This window comes from Anomaloglossus baeobatrachus, chromosome 4, assembly GCF_048569485.1.
Source record: "Anomaloglossus baeobatrachus isolate aAnoBae1 chromosome 4, aAnoBae1.hap1, whole genome shotgun sequence".
NCBI lineage: Eukaryota > Metazoa > Chordata > Amphibia > Anura > Aromobatidae > Anomaloglossus > Anomaloglossus baeobatrachus.
Window position 1 is genome coordinate 298,295,781 of NC_134356.1, and position 15,958 is coordinate 298,311,738.

At 42.1% G+C, this 15,958-nt stretch overlaps 1 protein-coding gene across 4 annotated transcripts in view; it reads left to right on the forward strand.

Annotated features, from left to right (window-relative positions):
• Positions 1 to 15,958, forward strand: part of SYT1 (synaptotagmin 1) — a 926,220-nt gene that overhangs the window by 482,684 nt on the left and 427,578 nt on the right. The window lies entirely within an intron of this gene.

The window sequence follows — 15,958 nt, forward strand, 5'->3', positions numbered from 1 at the left end:
ATACAATAAAAGATAAAGTTTAATGATAAGTTTAGTTGGATGCACTAGTGGATGAAATAGTAAATTAGATAAAAAATTTTGTGTGGGACGTTAGGTTATTGAAGTTTATAAACTGTGGTTACTCACGCCCTCCATTATATGTTATATCGGTGGCAAAAATATTGAGTCCTAATGGTTACTTTTGATAAATATTTTCCAAAGTTCTTTAATATATGTTAAAATGTCCTCATTATTTACTAAACTGTATCACAAAGATACCTGCCATTTCCAGTAACACGCTGTGATATGCATCTGGGCCTAATTTAGCTAGCAGCAGCTTGAGATCTGGAATTAGCATACTGTTTCTCGGGGAATGCCCTTGAATGTGCTTTAGTAGCTGTCTTGTCCTAGACGTGAGCAGCATTGGTAAGGAGTCGGAGAGATAATGTGTTTCAAGCTCTGTGCATAAATCCTAGGTGAATGTTTCTACTTTTAAAGCTCAGAGAAGCTCTACAGAAATGTCAGGATCACTGTTCAGTGATTAATGAACATCAAGTAGTGGACTGGGGTTTGCACCTCGGGATCAGACTAGCTCACTTTACTACATATTTACAAAAGATATCCCTTTAGCATTATGTAAGGGAAAAATCCTACACTTGAACTGCCTAAATATTTCATTGTTCTTAAAAGTGAAGATGTTATTGACTGATTTTATAGAGAACTATATTTAGAGTCTGCAAACCTGTAAAATGGAAAAAATACAGCCTGTCTTATAGAGAATATTTGACATCTCATATACAGTTCTGCTCACCTTCCTCCGAGGCATGTAATGCACCATTTAACTTAAAGGGAACCTGTCAGGTGCAATATGCACCAGGGACCACAAGCAGTTCTGGGTGCATATTGCTAATCCCTGCCTAACTTTCCCTCTATACACTAGCATAGATAAAGGGATCTTTAGAAAACGTATTTCTGAAGATCGTTTATTATATGCTAATGAGGCCAGGCACTAGTTGTAAGGGCGTTAGTTCCCTTGGCTAGTCAGCCCACATAGCATGTTAGCACACCCCTGTGGGCATACTAACATGCTAATGAATGTACAGCGACGCCGCACATACATCACTCTTGATGGCAACTGGCGGAGGATGGATGCACACTGCGCATGATCCGAAGTCATCAGCATTTCCGGTCATGCACACTATACCTCACTGAAGCCGTGAAGCTTACAACTAGCATCAGTTTAGTGTGCATGATCGGAAGTCCCAAAACTCCCGATCATGCCCAGTGCAAATCCATCCACCTCCGGCCGCCCTCAAGAGTGAGTTATGTGCAGTGTCGCTACGCATTGATTAGCATGTAAGTACGCCAATAGGGGCGTTTTAGCATGCTATGTGGGCCTACTAGAAAAGTGAATTAATGCCCTTGCAACTAGTCCCTGGCCTCATTAGCATATGATAAACAATCTTTAGATATACTTTTTCTAAAGATCTGTTTATTTAAGCTACTAGATGTAGGGACAGTTAGGCAGGGATTAGCCATATGCACCCAGAACTGCTCGTGGCTCTGGGTGCATATTGTACCTGACAAGTTCACTTTAAATGCACTAGATATTGCAATTTATGAAGGATATTTGTAAAATTCTAGAATAATGTTACGAGGTGTGGCAAACCCGAAGAACAAAAGCTGAACTTGTTAAATTTCTTGGTAGCTAGTAAAAGCTTTTTGCATATAAATTTGAAGCATTCATATGTGCATGCTTGAATACTTACAGTTATTTTCTTCTACTTCTCTATTAAAGCCTGAAATTGTGTTTGCGTGCATGTAATATATTTGCTTTCGTGTATCTATTTATGGTAATCAAGTCAGTTATAGAAAGCCAGAAAGTGACAGAATGTTAATGGCGGTATAGTTACTCAGACATGAGAATTAAAATTTTCCATCTCAAAATATGTTAGTGTCGTTATAAAACTGATGCCAGACTGTGGAAAGCTAAACCGTGATGAAATCAAAGATGCATTTTAAACATATTGTTTTAATTCTGAAGCATAAGTATTATAAAGTTATCCTATTTTTGTAGGCAAAAATATACTCAATTTCTTTCTTATGGCCATGGGCTAACCAACATTTTGCACTAGAAGCGTAATGGAGAACTCTGTGGACCCCCGATCTTACTACATGCTATTTATAATGTCATGTTCTGTGACACAGAGACCTTTGGCCCCTTCAGATGCCACTATTGGGTGCACTTACCATCACTATACCCAATAGCCCAATAACAATGCATCTGTATTGGACTATGTTGCCTCAGCCTGTGTTGATAAGAAATGAGCGGTTCAGTTGAGGTTCGGTTCGCCAGCAGCAAACAAGCCTAGCTCCACAGGCTCAATCTTGACCCGAACCCTGGAGCAAGTCACTGATTGGCAGTTTGAGTCTTCGCCCACGTACAGCCAGCCATAAGCAGAATACTTCCGGGGCAGGGTGGGCAGGCTTTTTGTAGACTTTTTTTTTGTTACACACTACATCCGATCACGCTGTTGTTACCACCAGTGTGCACTGTTCAAACACTGCAAGCGGCTTGCACTGGGTTGAGCACCAAGCGTACCCGAGCATAGCGATACTCACACTAGTTTTGTTCTCATATAAAGCATCTGAACCCAGAACCCGAACCTTGATTTTTAAATTTTGTGTTCTGTTCGAAAACCGAACCTCAGGTTCACTCATCTCTAGTGTTGATCAGGGTCTTAAGCGGGCTTTACACGCTACAACAAATCTAACGATGTGTCGGCGGGGTCACGCCGTAAGTGACGCACATGCGGCATTGCTAGTGTTGTTGTAGCATGTGACAGCTACGTGCGATTGCGATTGAACGTAAAACTGTTCATCACATACACGTCGTTCATTTCCTTAAAATTATAATATGGTTACTTTTCAACATCCACACCACCATGATAATAATAATAAATTCTACAATACATGTAGTTAACCTAATGTGTGGTATATAAGGACCATGGAAAAATCGCCCCAGCAAGACCAAAAACCAAAGAAATGCGATCAGACTTCCTATGTGAATAAAGTATTCATTGATGCATAGTGCAAAGTACAATCAGACATACAAGAAGGGTGCACAATTCGGTGTGGACCACAAAGATATAATTGATTAGAAAGAATATAAGGATCTCATCCAAAACATTAGAAATTATGGGCAGTAACCATGTCACTATATGTGAAGTATATCTTCATATTGAAATGAGATCCATATAAGCCCACGCGGGAGACAGCAATTAAATACATATTAGAGCATGTGTATATAATGATATTGCTTACCGATAGTTGTCTCACCACACACACAGGACGGCACCTCACCCGACGGATGTGCGTTTCGCCGGATGCCTACGTCAGGGGTGGTGTCATGCCAGGAAGTGTGCAGGTATAAAAAGAGCTCGGAACCAATCAGCCGATGGTAATCCAATCAACGCATGAGTGTCCATAGCGACGGACCACAACATCCCCTGCCGCGTCATGAGCCAAGCGACGTCCACCAGGTCACGCGGACATCACATGACCGGGCGGGCAGCGCCGCCCATAGAGATACGGCCGAGGGATGCGTGGAACACGTCACCGCCGGACGCGCATGCGTACAGATACCAATAACATGCAACATACACATAGGGGCAGTATCATTATATCAATAGCGCATGAGTGATGATATACAAGATAATTCATAGTTGGTAACAATTGCTTGTATGGTTCAATGGAGCTGATATATGTGCCAGGCGAAAAAAGCTGTAAAAATAGATAAATAGAAGAGAATAAAATTAAAAACACATAAAAATGCATGACTAAAAAAGTGATCATAAAAAGGCAGAAAAACCAATATTTTCGTTCACCTATGACCATGTATGTATACATTTAATATATTGTCTATAGTCTAGGTTACTGGGCGAAGTATGATAATACTTAGTCTACATACATGATCTTACGCTCACATCAATGTGTCTATGATCCCATACCGTTTTGGGCTTTATATCACCTACATGTATATCTATGCTGAGCGGACGTCTTGAATTATTAAGTGTCGTATTGGTATCTGTACGCATGCGCGTCCGGCGGTGACGTGTTCCACGAATCCCTCGGCCGTATCTCTATGGGCGGCGCTGCCCGCCCGGTCATGTGATGTCCGCGTGACCTGGTGGGCGTCGCTTGGCTCATGACGCGGTGGGGGATGTTGTGGTCCGTCGCTATGGACACTCATGTGTCGATTGGATTACCATCGGCTGATTGGTTCCGGGCTCTTTTTATACCTGCACACTTCCTGGCATGACACCACCCCTGACGTAGGCATCCGCCGAAACGCACATCCGTCGGGTGGGGTGCCGTCCTGTGTGTGTGGTGAGACAACTATCGGTAAGCAATATCATTATATACACATGCTCTAATATGTATTTAATTGCTGTCTCCCGTGTGGGCTTATATGGATCTCATTTCAATATGAAGATATACTTCACATATAGTGACATGGTTACTGCCCATAATTTCTAATGTTTTGGATGAGATCCTTATATTCTTTCTAATCAATTATATCTTTGTGGTCCGCACCGGATTGTGCACCCTTCTTGTATGTCTGTCATTGTACTTTGCACTATGCATCAATAAATACTTTAGTCACATAGGAAGTCTGATTGCATTTCTTTGGTTTTTGATTTCCTTAAAATTGAACGTCGGATTGTTCAATGTTCCTGAGGTAGCACACATCGCAGTGTGTGACACCCCGGGAACGATGAACATATCTTACCTGCGTCCCACGGCTCCCGTCGGCAATGCGAAAGGAAGGAGGTGGACAGGATGTTTACGTCCCACTCATCTCCGCCCCTCCGCTTCTATTGGCCGGCTGCCGTGTGATGTTGCTGTGACGCCTAACGTCCCTCCCACTCCAGGAAGTGGATGTTCGCCGCCCACATCGAGGTCGTATGGAAGGGTAAGTACGTGTGACAGCAATTAATCGTTTGTGCGACATGGTCAACAAATTGTACGTGACGCACATATGATGGGGCGTGTCACATCGCATACGATATCGTATGCAGAATTGAAAGGTGTAAAGCAGGCTTTAGAGATGATAAAAAAAAACTAATCTGATAAAACATGTTTTTTAATGAAATCCAACAGATCCTAATGTTTTCCACTTTGGTTAAATTTCCACATCTGTGTTTTACGGTCCCAGAACAGATCACAATGCTCTGATCCAAACTCAATGCTGTTATGTAGATGACTGCATTTTAGGGAAATAGGTAGCTGAATCTATTCGAGTGAACTGTAGATGGCTATAGTGTAAGTAATCTGTATCTTGTTCTTTTAGAGTCACATTGCTGAATTGTTATTTAGCATGGTTTAACATCTCTAACTGTTTTGAATGTGAAAAACTCAGAATATATCATAAACACCTAGGATGGATTAACACTAGAACTACTGGACTCGTGACACCTAATAGAACTACATAGTGCGAAGTAGTCAAAATGACTACCTCAGTAGTTCTAGTGTTAATCCTATTGCTGCATGTATATTGAATGGAAGTAAACTCCATTTTGTAAACTCGGGACTACAGAACAGGAGAAGGACTTGGGTATTCTTATTACAAATAAGCTGAGCAGCAGCACTCAATGTCAGGCAGCCGCTGCTAAAGCAAACAAGATTTTAGGGTGTATAAAAAGAGAGATTGGATCCCGTGATCCCAATGTATTGTTATCCCTCTATAAGTCACTTGTAAGGACACATCTGGAATATGGGATCCAGTTTTGGGTTCTACATTTTAAAAAAGATATTCAGAAGTTAAAGTCAGTTCAAAGGCGGCTAACTAGACTACTACAAGGAATGGAAGGCCTCCCATACGTTGTAAAAGTTGGGCTTGTTTAGCTTAGAAAAAAAGATATCTCAAAGGAGATCTCATTTACTGTATATGTATAAAGTCATGTGTAGGCAATATAAAGGACTGGCTCATGACTAGAGATGAGCAATGTTCGAGGTTTGTCAATTTCATGTTCAAGTGATTTTGGGGGGCTTCGAGCTCGAACTCGAGCTTTTTGCTAAAAGCTCGACAGTTCGAGTTAGGTTCAAGAATGGTTCGATCAACAAAAACGTGGCTTTTCACAGTTAGGCTATGTGCACACGTTGCTATCTGCATGTGTCCTGCATCCCCAGCACAATCCCTCTCTCTTTCCTACTCACCGATCACTGGCGTCTCGCTGCACGGCTGTCAGAAATCTGCGACGTCTTTTCCTCTTTAGAAAATGGCTGCCGCTTCATTATTCAATCAAGTATTCTGTGCTTTCCCCGCCCACCAGCGCCCATGATTGGTTGCAGTCAGACACGCCCCCGCGATGAGTGACAGCTGTCTCACTGCAACCAATCACAGCCGCCAGCGGGCGGGTTTATATCATGCAGTAAAATAAATAAAGAATTTTAAAAAAAAAATGCGGTTCCCCCCATATTTGATACCAGCCAGGATAAAGCCACACGGCTGGAGACTGCTATTGTCAGGATGGAGAGCACCACGTTATCGGGAGCCCACCACCCTAACAATATCACCCAGCAGCAGCCCGGAATTGCCGCATCCATTAGATACGACAGTCCCAGGACTCTACCCAGCTCATCCCGAATTGCCCTGGTGCGGTGGCAATCAGGGTAATAAGTGGTTAATCATGACAAACGTCTCCCCGAGACACCTTCCATGATCAACCTGAAAGTGAAAGTAAGGAAACACAGCGAAAAATCCTTTATTGGAAAAAAAGACAAAAAAACACCCTCTTTTACCAGTTTATTAATCCCCAAATACACATCCAGGTCCGACGTAAGCCACACGACACTGTCAGCTCTGCTACATGAAGATGCAGCAGCACCTTAGAACACGATCACGCTGTGTCCTCTCCATGTAGCAATGAAGTGAATCGCGCTGTCACCAGAGACTTCACTCTGCAATGCAGATGTCAAGATTACCAAATCTGCCTATCTTTATCATTAGAGGCAGTAGCGCAGTGGATAGAGCACTCACCTAAGAAGCATAACTTCACGAGTTCTAGTCCCGGTCCCGGTAAAGAATTTAATTTATTTTTTTATTTTTAATTTTAAATTATAATTATTATATATTTATAATTATAATTTAATTTAATTATGCACTGAGGGGAGGAGCCGGACATCAGCTGTGAGCCGCGGGACACACCTCCAAAATCGGAGCAATTCACGGAATGAGGCTGCATTGCTCTCTCCTCTCTCTCTTCTCTCTCTCTCCTTTCTCTCTCTCGCTCTCTCTCTCTCTCTCTTTCTCTCTCTCTCTTTCTCTCTCGCTTTCTTGCTCTCTTTCTCTCTCTCTTTTTCTCTCTTTCTCTCTCTCTCTCTTTTTCTCTTTCTCTCATTCTCTCTCTCTCTCCTCTCTCTCTTTTTCTCTCTTTTTATCTCTCTCTCTTTTTCTCAGTCTCTCTTTTTCTCTTTTTCTCTCTCCTCTCTTCTCTCTCGTCTCTCTCTTCTCCCTCTCTCTTCTCTCTCGCTCCCTCCCTCTCTCTCTCCTCTCTCTCTCTTTTACTCTCTTTTTCTCTCTCTCTCTTTTTCTCAGTCTCTCTTTTTCTCTTTTTCCCTCTCTCCTCTCTCTCTTCTCTCTCTTCTCTCTCTTCTCTCTCTCCTCTCTCTCTTCTCTCTCTCTCTTCTCTCCTCTTCTCGCCACTTCTCTCCTCTCTCTCTTCTCCCTCTCTCTTCTCTCTCTCTCTTCCTCCCTCTCTCTCTACTCTCTCGCTTTTTCTCTCTTTTTCTCTCTCTCTCTTTTTCTCAGTCTCTCTTTTTCTCTTTTTCCCTCTCTCCTGTCTCTTTTCTCTCTCTCTTTTCTCTATCTTCTCTCTCTCTCTTCTCTCCTCCTCTCTCCGCTTCTCTCCTCTTCTCTCTCTTTTCTCTCTCCTCTCCCTCCTCTCTCTCTTCTCTCCTCTCTCTTTTTCTCTCTCTTTCTCTCTCCTCCCTCTTCTCTCTCTCTCTTCTCTCTCTCCCACTCTCTTCTCTCTCCTCTCTCTCTTCTCTCTCTCCTCTCTCTCTTTTCTCTATCTTCTCTCTCTTCTTTCTCTCTCTCTTTTTCTCAGACCTGGCGATGATCAGCTGATGCGATCACCTGACGGAATCAGCTGACAATATAATATTTCATATTTCTATGAAAGCGCCATTTTCTGAGGCGGCTGCGGACTGCAATTCGCAGCATGGGTGCCCAGAAAGCTTGGGCACCCTGAGATGCTGATTCCAATCCCCAGCTGCCTAGTTGTACCTGGCTGAACACAAAAATTGGGCGAAGTCCACGTCATTTTTTTTTAAATTATTTCATGAAATTCATGAAATAATTAAAAAAAGGGCTTCCCTATATTTTTGATTCCCAGCCGGGTGCAAATAGGCATCTGGGGGTTGGGGGCAGCCCGTAGCTGCCTTCTGTACCTGGCTAGCATACAAAAACATGGCAAAGCCCACATAATTTTTTGGGGGGCAAAGAACTCCTGCATATAGTCCTGGATGGAGTATGCTGAGCCTTGTAGTTCTGCAGCTGCTGTCTGTCTTTATGGAGGAGAGCAGTTCCGGCTGGGAACTAAAAATATAGGGAAGCCCTTTTTTTAATTATTTCATGAATTTCATGAAATAATTAAAAAAAATATCGACATGAGCTTCGCTCCATTTTTGTGTCCAGCCAGCTACAACCAGGCAGCTGGGAATTGGAATCCGCAGCACAAATTAGCCCCAGCTTTCTAGGCCCCCCTGCTGTGAATTGCAGTCCGCAGCCGCCCTAGAAAATGGTGCTTTCATAGAAGCGCCATCATCTGGCGCTGTATCTAACTCTTCCAGCTGCCCTGGTGACGGGTGGCTTGCTTAGTAATAATGAGTTAATACTAGCTTTGTTTTACTAGCTAGTGTTAAGTCAGAGATTCTTAATGTCAGGCAAGTTTGACCCAGCCATTAAGAATCTCCAATAAAGGGTTAAAAAAAAGAAACCACATGGAGAAAAAATTCTTTAATAGAAATGAATACACAGACACACTTAGAGACTCCATGTTCATTATTCCCTCGCATCCCTCCACGATCCATGGTCTTCTGTCTTCTTTCTCCTTCAACCCATGCAGCTCTGCTACAGCAGACAGCGCTGCATGGGAGGAAGATGCTGCTGCTTCCCATACAGTCTATATCACTCAGTGAGTAGCAGAGGCTGCAGGCTGTACGCGGTGACGTCACCGCTGACAGGCGCATTGTTATAGCAATGGTGATCTCCGTTATTTACTGGCTGTGGCAGCCAGTGAATAACAGAACGGGGAATCAGAACGGGGAAGCCGACCGTGTGCCAGAGCATCTCGCCGGTACACGGAGATACACAAACGATCACCGCGTACCAGAGAAATGCACTGACAGGACCTAGCATGATGTCTAGCCATGCGACCAGTCTATAGCCAATGAGATAATAGACACGTGACTGGTCACATGCTATTTTGACGTCACGATAGGTCCTAACATCAGTGCTGGTTACCGGGAGGACGCAACGATTATTGGAAGGAAAAGTGGCGAGAGACAGAGTGCAGGACACATCGCGGGGACCTGTAAGTGTTATGGCAATGTTTATTAACTGTATGTGTACATTTACAATGTGTTTTTATGTGTTTGTGTTTGCCGCCCATTGTTTTCAATGGGATTCGAGAGGTTCGTCGAACGGTTCGTCGAGCCGAACTCGAACGGAGCCTCCGTTCGACGAACCGAGCCGAACTCAAGCCTTCAGAGGCTTGCTCATCTCTACTCATGACTTATTCCTTTCAAAGACAATATGAAGGAGCAGGAGACACTCACTGTGGGTGGAGGAAAGGCGTTTCCGGCAGCTAAATAGGAAACGGCTCTTTACAATTAGAGCAGTCAGACTGTGGAATGCCTTATCACAGAAGTAGTAATGGTGGACACTTTCATTTAAGAAAGGGCTGGATGATTTCCTCAGTAACATAAAATTGTCCGTTATGAATCATTTAGGGACAAAAATGTATAATTGGTGGAGGAAGTTTGAACTTGATGGACCTATGTAACAGAGCAATGTTTTCCAATTATAGAAACTGGAGATTATAAAACACAATGCCTCATAAATTAATCACTCTAGTAATGTGTATATGGTAGTTATATAAGCTCTTATTTAAATAATGGTATATTTATTTCTAATTACATAACTGTTATATTTTTTAATAACTTTAAACTTTGACTTATCCACATAGAAATAGTTATGGAGACTGATTTACAAGCTGTAGTGGAAAACAAGATGGGGAAATTGTATCTGAAAAAGAGCATAAAAGCTTCAATAGACAAAAGATATTTTGTGTAGTACTCTGCCCCTGTGCATGTTTGGGCGGTGGAGTCATTTAAACATCCTCAAGTAATATTTCAAAGCCACTTTACTGTGCAATTACTGTATACCAAGCAAAATCTTCAGATACTGTGAGCTCCCAAAATAAGCTTTCAGTGTAGGGAGATGGGAAAGTGAGTCAATTTCTGTCCTGATGTAAGATATAGATGAATGTGGGGAAAGGCACTTATCTTGACACTATTTCGGACCTCACTGTCATCTCACTGGGAACATTGAAAGCAATCAGAAGCTGCAATTTAAAGAGAAGATTTACTAGTGAAGCAAAGTAGCCGCTGCTGATAAACATGCAATATTCCAGACTCAGAAAGGCACAATGTTTGGAAAGGTTATGAGCGCTGCTATCTAAGGGATACATTAAACGCAATAGACACAACGTTGTCACAGTAAACATCACAGAAGTTCTGTAACAGGTAAACCATAACCATGTTAAATTATCTACTAATACAGATGGCGACCTCCTCTGTGTGAAAATCGCTGTGTGCTAGCTAGGCTATTCCAGCAGCGTGGCCACTTATAGTGTAAAGTCAACTGCCTACATAAATACCGCCACTGTGAGCTAAATCTGTATGTGGACTGTACATTCGTAGATGACTTTAAGATCACAGCTCATATATATGTAAAATATAATAAGAAGTAAGATCGGGAATACATTTTCTGTTAGCTAACCCAATCACTATTATATTTATTATTCATTTTAATGTGATGTGTCTTTTACCTGTGGATGGTCTTTACCCTATGTCTTATTTTTATGCTATAATCTGTATTAGGCTGGAGTCACACTTGTGAGTTACTCGCATGAGTCTCGCATCGTATCACCCAGCACGGCCGCCCTCTCTCCTAACAGGAGTAGGTTGGCTGCATGTATTTCTATGCAGCTGAGACGCTCCTGTCCAGAGAGCATCAGGCTGTGCCGGGTGATGCGATGCGAGTCTCATGCGTGTCACTCGCAAGTGTGACTCCAGCCTTATATTCAGCAAGGGAAGTAGATCAGCCCAACAAAGTGTAGCTGCAATATATAAATAGGCAGTTAAAGAGAGCAGCACACACCTATTCCCATGTAATGAGTGATGTTTACAGTAGTTGATAAAAGCTCCCAGGGTCAGTTTTTGATCTTGGTGGAGAAGGGGAAGGAGTGACCATAAATCAGCAAGCACCCCAAGCCAACAAGTGACCCCAAAGGTATGTTCACACATGGTGTTTTTGCAGTATTTTTTCTACACCAATAGCCAGAGTGGTATAGAAAAAATGCTGCATACAATACTCACATTTTTGTTGCGATTTTACATGCATTCTTAGTTGCATTTTTAAGTGTCTTTTTTTGCACATTCATTTACATAGTTACATAGGTTGAAAAAAGACCTAGGTCCATCTAGTTCAACCTTCCTCCACCAATTCTACATTTTGTCACTTATAATCGACAATGTTATGTGTACTGAGGAAATCATCCAGCCTTTTTTTAAAGCTGTTATAGTATCTGTCAATACTACCTCTTGCGGTAGAGTATTCCGCAGTCTGACTGCTCTAACTGTAAAGAACCTTTTCCTTTTTAGCTGCCAAAATCACCTTTCTTCCACTTAGGCCTGTTTCACACATCAGTGAAAAGAAAAAGGTTTTTGTACCGTGTTAGCCAGTTAAAAAATGATTGATTGCTCTCAGTGAGAGAAACAAAATTAAAATTTTGTAGTTCTGATACCTTTTAGTGGCTAACTAAAATAAAATATGATGTTATAAAGCAATCTTTCGAGACATCTCAGATCTCTTCCTCAGGCATGGTATGACAAAATATCTGAAGAAACACAATGTGTATATATTTGTGGTTCTTCAGATATTTTGTCATACCATGCCTGAGGAAGAGACGTGAGATGTCTCGAAAGATTGCTTTATAACATCATATTTTATTTTTATTTTAGTTAGCCATTAAAAGGTATCAGAACTACAAAATTTTAATTTTGTTTCTCTCACTGAGAGCAATCAATCACACATCAGTGAAAAACACTGATGTTTTTCTCTGACATGTTAAAAACACATATGTCCTTCCGTGTGCCGTGATTCATGGCACACATGTTCTCCATGTGCTATTCATGATCCTTGATAGCACATGGAGATTAAGTATTCCCAACTCACCAGTCCCCACTCCTGCTCTCTGTGGTGCTGAATCTCTGGCTATCCTGTCTCCAACCACTGCTGTGTCACTGCTGCTGCTACTTCCGGGTCACGGTGCAATGCATATTTATGAGAGTAATTAGCTGGCTAGGATGCAGCAGCCAGCAGCAGCTGGAGACAGCATCGCTGAAGAAGGTGAGTATAAGAAGCTTTTTATTTCAAAGATACGATTTTTTTTCTGGTGCATGTTTCACGGACCACACCTAGTGTGGACTGTGGGACATCAGTGATAAAAGGAAAAAACAGACTTGTCTCCATGTGGAGCACACGGACACGCATATATGCCGCACAGAGGCACGGTCAGTGAAAAATCACTGATGTGTGCACAGACCCATTGATTTTAATAAGTCTGCATATATCAGTGATTCTGGTTCGTGAAAAAACAGTAACATACATACCAGAATCAGTGACGTGTGAAAGAGTCCTCACAGTGAGTGCCCTCTGGTCCTTGGTATTGTCTTTGTTAGGAATAAGTCATGTGTCAGTCCTTTTTCCAGAGCATGCTCCTTTCCAAGTGGACTAAATAGAAATGAGGATTCAGTTTCTATCACTGATATCAGCTGATCAGATACTTGACTTTAATTAGTGAAAGGGAGTGATCACAAAGAGCTGCACCTGGGATTAAAAGCTCCAGCCAGCAGCCAGGCAGGAAAGGGTGCTTAACCCTTACAGCACTACTACCAAGACAATATCATTCAAGTATCAGCAGTGAATGTGCGAGCAACAAGGTGCTTTGATCTTCTGATTAAAGACTTGCCCAAGGTCTCCTCCAGAGGGACACACTTGTGCCATTGGGCTTGCAGGAGTTAATTTTTGCTGTCCTGCTAGTTAACTCTTGGATAGAGATGAGCGAACATAAGGTTTGAGTTTGAACCGAACACCAACTTAAAAATTCAAGGTTTGGGTTCGTATACTTTACATGCAAACTTCACTCATGTGCTCAGGTACGCTTTGTGCTCAGCCCTGTACGAGCTGCTTGCAGTGTTTGAACAGCTCGCACTGCAGGTAACATCAGCACGATTACATGTAGTGTGCAATCCAAAACATTTTTGAAAAAGCCCACCCTCCCCAGGAAGTGATCTGCTTATGGCTGGCTGTTTGTAGGCGAAGACTCAAGCTGCCAATCAGTTACTTGCACTGGGGTTCAGGTCAAGCTCGAACCAGTGGAGGCTCAGCTTGTTGGCTGATGGCGAACCAAACCTCCACTTAACCGCTCATCTCTACTCTTGGATTACATGTTGCGGGAGACATATCACAGTCACTCCCTGCCTTTTTAAGGTGGGGAAGCCTGCCTTTCTCATGCCAGCTATAGCTTTTGTTAAACTGGTCCATGTGCTGTTGTATCCCAGTCCTGCTGGGGATTATATTACTTTGTTTGTGGAGTTATTGTGGAGTTCTCCCATTGTCTTGTTATTTCTTCTCTGTACTTATATTGTTCCTAAGCGCTTTTTGTTTTATACCTCTGTGTGTGTGTGTGTGTGTGTGTGGTGAGATAGAGATTTTATTTCCCATTTGTCTATTTCTGTTGGCTTTATTACTCCTACCCCGCCCTCCTCAGGGGTTGAGGGAGGGGTATAAGATCAGGACTGGTCAGGAGCAGGGCAAGGAAGGCGGCCCTGATATCCTCACCATCAGAGGTAACTCTGGGTTTATTGATAGCTAGGGCCCCTTAGCCTGAGAGCCAGTCTAGGAACCCCTTTCCACTGCACTCTACCTACACTGTTACACCTTCCTCTTAAGGCAGATTGTTACATGCCAATCTTTTGTTAATGTTACGTCTAGAACTGGTTTATGCTTCTCTTCCCATTAAAATTGCCATGAAAGATCAGCTAATAATGCATATTTGATATAGAGGTAGAGGAAATAGCAGTTAGATATGCAAGCATTTAGATAATATTAATAATAATATAATATTTATTAATTTATATAGCGCTGTTAATTCCACAGTGCTTTACATACAATGGCAACACTGTCCCCATTGGGGCTCACAATCTAGAGTCCCTATCTGTATGTCTTTGGAGTTGAAGATGACAGTTGTATCATGTATATGACTATCATAAAGAGGTTTTCTCAAATTTTAAATTGGTTTAATTAGTTAGACATGAAAATAAGCATGTTTGCATATGAATTGCTCTTTCCATCTTCTTTCAATGTCCTGCAATGAGAGCTTTTATCTTTCATAGAGTACAGCTGCTTTCCATGGAGCTCAGGGACTAACGCATACACAGACCCTGTCTAGAGTATGTACAGTAGTTACATTCCACAACAGGGGTTTACTCCTAATATCCTTGCAATTTCTCTCCAGCCCATTGATTTTTTGTATAGCAGTTCGCTGCTCATCCTCCTCCTTCTCCCTCTCAGCTACTGTTATAAATTTTGCACAATCACCAGCCCCAAAACAATGGCTTTGCCCAGATCAAGTCTCCTAATGACAGCTATCAATGTCCTGATCTGTGTGTTTGTTCAAATTCCTTGCAGCTCTCTGTGTAAGTACAGTCATACCAGAGTAGACTCAGGACAAACCAATGAGGGATGAATTTGTTACAGCAAAACTTGTGCTGAGCCTTTGAGTTTTGCTAATTCTACAGCTCTGCTGCTCACCAGAACTATCACTTAACAAGGTTAGCCTGCCTCACCAAAAACAGGGAAGTAAGGAGACTGCATAGAAGTGATCTGCTCAAGAGACTACTTGAGACTAACAATGTAAACATTATTAGTTTACTTATAAAAAAAATAAATTATATATATATATATATATATATATATACAGTACAGACCAAAAGTTTGGACACACCTCCTCATTTAAAAAGTTTTCTTTACTTTCATGACTTTAAAAATTGTAGATTCACATTGAAGACATCAAAACTATGAATTAAAACATGTGGAATGAAATACTTAAAAATTGTGAAACAACTGAAAATATGTCTTATATTCTAGGTTCTTCAAAGTAGCCACCTTTTGCTTTGATTACTGCTTTGCACACTCTTGGCATTCTCTTGATGAGCTTCAAGTGGTAGTCACCGTAAATGGTTTTTCTACAGTCTTGAAGGAGTTCCCAGAGATGCTTAGCACTTGTTGGTCCTTTTGCCTTCACTCTGCGATCCAGCTCACCTCAAACCATCTCGATTGGGTTCAGCTCTGGTGACTGTGGAGGCCAGGTCATCTGGTGTAGCACCCCATCACTCTCCTTCTTAGTCAAATAGCCCTTACACAGCCTGGAGGTGTGTTTGGGGTCAATGTCCTGTTGAAAAATAAATGATGGTCCAACTAAACGCAAACCGGATAGAATAGCATGCCACTGCAAGATGCTTTGGTAGTCATGCTGGTTCTCTATGCCTTCAATTTTGAATAAATCCCCAACAGTGTCAGCAGCAAAGAACCCCCACACCGTCACACCTCCTCCTCCATGCTTCA